At 34.0% G+C, this 5,044-nt stretch overlaps 1 long non-coding RNA gene across 1 annotated transcript; it reads right to left on the bottom strand.

The window, feature by feature from the left end:
• Positions 1–864: 864 nt before the first annotated feature.
• On the bottom strand, positions 865–4,652 carry LOC133518474 (uncharacterized). Its single transcript, XR_009799483.1, has 2 exons — positions 4,426–4,652; positions 865–1,494 (listed from the first exon to the last, which is right to left on the bottom strand). It is a non-coding gene; the product is annotated as an uncharacterized LOC133518474 (long non-coding RNA).
• Between the last annotated feature and the right edge of the window lie 392 nt (positions 4,653–5,044).

Consider the following 5,044-nt stretch of genomic DNA (forward strand, 5'->3'; position numbering starts at 1 on the left):
TGGTCCAAGCTGGCATCAATGTGCTCCTGCCCAAAGGTGACAGCAGTACTCCATATGTGGCTTGAAGATCTGTTCCCAATAAGATTTTGATCTGTCATTGCCAAAGTGACGTTTCTGGTCGAAGAAAAGTTAGTGACTTTTGCCGTAACATATGTAAGAAAATTGACAAAATCAAACACGGTCCGAAAATTAAATGGTTTTTAAAGAATTTGACAATAACCCGGTGGAGTTTCAAGGATTACTAGAATTTAATGTAAATAATAATAAATTTGTAAATAGTACATGTAATAAAATAACGACTTGGTCCTTATTTTAAGAGTACCTATCTATAAATATTTTCCATTCTCTGTGATTCTTTCAATATGTTATTGAGACAATGAAAATCAAAGTACCCAAGATGTAGTAAGTGGAAACCGTTTTCTCCCGAAATGGAAATTTCATAGTAAAGTACCGTTATTTCGTTAGGATCGCATAGTTACATTATTCCCTCTTAATGCAATGCGGAATGTAGCAATTAAATGGGTTTAAGTGCCTGTTCTAATAAAAGTAAATATGCAAGCCCATAACTACGAAACTAGAAAGCTATATAGGTATATAGGTACTGAAGACTGACAAGCCAATTCCAACAATATAATGTGATACTGATCTAACATGGATCTGACATCATTCCAATATGAGATGATCCTTTTGATAACATAATCAATGTCACGTTGACGCGACGTTATAAGTAACTTTGATTATAAGCCTATCTTAACAGATGATATCTGACAAGAGGACCTGCTGAATAGCGCATTATGTTAACCTTCAGCCAAAAACGTCAGATCAGTATCATATTGGAATAAGATCTAATAACTAAAACTCGGATTGAAATGTAAAATTTATTGACACATGCCCTCGCCCCCCTAATATCAAAACAAGATGAGCTTTTTAAAGTTCTAATACGTCTATGAAGATAAGACAAGGGAATAAAAAATACATTGTTTATAAAAGTTTTTAATAAACGAATACATACATAGATCTAAAATGACCTGAACAGTTGCTTGTTGTTAAGTGGAAAGCCTGCGTGGACGCTCGAGTTGGGCGTGCAGCGCGGCGGGGCGTGCAGCGTGCATGTTAAACAAATGCAAACGTATAGGAGCGGCCTTAGTGCACGCTGCTTAAATCATTTGTGAGCCCGACGCCACGCTGCACGCCCCGCCAAACGCTCCACTTCGAGCGTCCACTCAGGCCTTACTCTAATGCTCCAGAAATTTGATCTTAAAACTAGATATAAAATGACAGTTCATTGATCGCTTTACCCAGTCCCTAGTAAGTAGTCACAGTTGCTGTTATCTGAAGGTTTACACAGATGCCCATTCAAATTCTTATTAATGTTAATGTTAATATTAGCGTTAGCGCTTCTAATATAGCTGGGATCTAAGTAATATGGCACGCTGTCGCATTCACGGCAATAGCTGAAGGGTTTTGCCTCCACTAGACCGCTCTGGTGATCCCCTGCAAAGACATATAAATCGGTTCAGTTCGGTTCGGTTCGGTGGGGTAGGAATCGGTAATTCAACAACTTTACTTTAAAATGAATATTTTGTTGCTGGAAAACAAAATCAGAATTTCCATTATAAAGTCTGGGGTCTAAACAAAGCCGGTCAAGTGCGAGTTTGTTTAACTCGCGCACCGAGGGTAGCAAATAAAGCTACACCGGCTCTAACCCTACACCTCTGACCCGAGAAGATTTAAATCCCCCTCAAATAGAGGAGTTATTATATTCTTCATGTAATATTTATGATAATGTTAACGTTATCTAACTTCAGAGATAAGGGGGCAAGGGTATTTTTTCCTAACCTTCATAAATCATTTTTTTTGTATGAAAAAAATAAATAAACAATTGTTTGAGAATTATTCAATTTGAGCTGTTTCAAATGTTACACCATATGACCTAGTATCTAGACTTTGAAACTTTGCCCCCTTTTAATATTGGTAATTTTCCAAAGTTAAAAAAAATATATATACATAAAATATATATATACAGGGTGATTTCTGGGTCGTGATACAGAACCACTTTTTATGACTATGTAAATGATCCTCATTATCATGGTCGTATTTGATTAAAACAGAAATTAGTTATTTGTTTCTTATTTTTAAGTAAAATTAATCTTATACTAAGTAATCATGGTCACCCTATGACTTTTGACATACGCTGTATGGAAAGCGACAAGACGTCACATTGAGTAGGGTGACCAAATTGTATGCAAAAATATTTTTTTCTACTGGGGTTATCTGAAAAATAATCATCATTATTGGTGATAATAAATAATTAGCAACATCATTAGGCTCGTCTTTAAATTCTGTAAGATGTATAGTTCTCTTGCTCCACGACCCCGAAATCATCCTGTGGCCCTAGTGAAAAAGGGTACAAGTCTCTGGCAGCGCAGGTGTAAAGGGGTGTAAGTTCCACGTAACACTTATGCCCTTATACACCTAAACTGCCAGAGACTTGTACCCTTTTTCACTAGGGCTTTTTCATTATATATATATATATATACTTTCAATGTGTTTAGGTGAGGGTTGTTTATGACTATTCCAAATTTCAAATCGATAGTTTAAGTAATTCTAGATATTTAGTAACGTGATGGACTGACGAACTGATGGACAAACAGACAGAGTCACACCGCAAGGACAGGGTTCCTTTTGTACCTACGTCTTTGGTACGGAACCCTAAAAATCGAAATAGTTGGTATTTGTACTTCATACGAACGATATATTAAATATTAATCGAATAAATGATAACTTCATACATAATATACTGCCAAACAAGTGCCAAAAACAAAACTTTTGTGAAGTTGTGTGAGTAGGCGCGAATATATTCATAATCTTCTATGGTAAAATTAAAATGACAATCGGCCCTATTCGAACTTTAAGTTTGAAGAAACGTTACTTTTGACACTGACATATCCGATCCATATCGTATGTAGACCTAATATTTGACGTATCTTAAAGTTCGGATGGGGCCGAACTTTTAACTTAACAATATTGTTAAGAATGGAGGGGTGGGACCATTCTATATTCTATGCAATGAACAATATGAATGTTATGTAACTTAAGAAACGCCTTTAAAATAATGTTTTATTTATTTGATTATTTTACTTATATGAAAATGAACAATACCTCAACGTTTTAATACGGTGTAAATGATTATTTATGGAATAGCGTTAATTTATTTTAAACTAATAAGCCTAATGAAAATACTCAAACCACCCGTGATAACTGGACATATCTCTATACGTGTGGGGAATCTATGGATAGGTCTTCAAAAATGATATTGAGGTTTCTAATAAAAAAAAAATCTAAACTGAATAGTTTGCGCGAGAGACACTTCCAAAGTGGTAAAAAGTGTGCCCCCCCCCCCCCGTAACTTCTAAAATAACAGAATGAAAAATCTAAAAAAAATATATGATATACATTACTATGCAAACTTCCACCGAAAATTGGTTTGAATGAGATCTAGTAAGTAGTTTTTTTGAATACGTCATAAATGGTACGGCACCCTTCACGGGCGAGTCCGACTCGCACTTGGCCGCTTTTTTTAATTTATTAGTTTACTTAGAAAGATATAATCTAGTTAATAAAAATACGGTAAAAATACGTTTTCAATTAAGCTCTACCAAAAGAGACTTAAATGATCTGACATAAGGATTGTCTTCGAAAAGCGAGCCCAACAAACTATAGGCGACACTTAGCACCTATTTTATAACCTTTAGACATGGCTGTACAATAGCTGCACAGTCTTAGCCTGCAGGCTTAGGTGACATAATAGTACATTTCGATGCTAGTGCGGATAAGAAAAACAACAAGTAATTTTTTATGCATGTTCTATAAGACAGAAACAATTTTAAATATAAAACATTGCACTATTTTTATTTTATATTTAGTTATTTACGATTATTTGTATATATTGTGATTATTTGTGTATTTAAATTGAATAAAAACAATATCGATTGTTGCCTTTGGATACTGAAAACATGCTTGCAGTAAAACAAAACGCCTCTTCTTTGACAGGCGCTTCGGCAGTTATTCCGTTCCATACATACAACTTATTAAGAACGGTTACTCAATATTGAAAAAAATAAACGTTTTATAATGATGAAGAGGTAAGTAATAAAATATGAAATATGTATATTTTTATTTTTCTTACATTTATAGTACCTAGGTTTTATATTCATTACGACTTTTAAAGGAAACTAACATTACCACTCATTAATAAGTCATGAATTGTAACAAGTATAAAAAAAAAAAAAAAAATGGAATAGTGAAAAGCACTAGTTCGCAAAAACCAACTTTCCGCACGCTAACAGCTTCGTAAAGTAGCAATTTTTGAGCAACTGTATTAAAAAAAGTGTTTAAGAGGCATACTTATAACTATGTACTTACATAATGTGAAAATGATCAGCAGGATCAAAAGGGAGGCAGCTTTGTTGAACAACATTGTTGTATCGTCGGCGCAAGACTGAACTCACACTCGAAAACCAGTATTCTTATAGTGGTTCTTATCAGTAATTTTAAGAGGAATGCAATTTATCAGCAGTCTTTATTAATTCAGAGAATTGGAGCTTTATTTGACATCATCCGACACAATTACTGTTCTAGAAGCGGCATTTGAAGTACACTGAAAAAAATAAATAGCCGAACTGGTTTTGTAACTTTACTAAATAACTAAACTACGGTTATAAGAAAATAAACTTTGCATAAATTTACAAAACTTATTTTGTAGTGTATACCCAGCCACTGCAATGAACACTGATAGCCAAACACGGTTTTGTAACATATAACACATAGTTCGCAAGTCCCAATTTTTGTGTAAACAGTAACCAAAATGTTTGTTACAGTTATGCAAACATTTCTTTCAGTGTATAAGATTTTAATTTGATTCAATTTTACATATAACTGTAGCTAACTAGAAACTAAAATGGTTCCATTTTTGCTTCTTTGTGTGATTCGTATGAGAGTCATACATTGTTGTTTTAAATTTTTTTGTTTGTTTGTCCGTGTC

Source organism: Cydia pomonella, chromosome 5 (genome assembly GCF_033807575.1).
Source record: "Cydia pomonella isolate Wapato2018A chromosome 5, ilCydPomo1, whole genome shotgun sequence".
Classification (NCBI taxonomy): domain Eukaryota; kingdom Metazoa; phylum Arthropoda; class Insecta; order Lepidoptera; family Tortricidae; genus Cydia; species Cydia pomonella.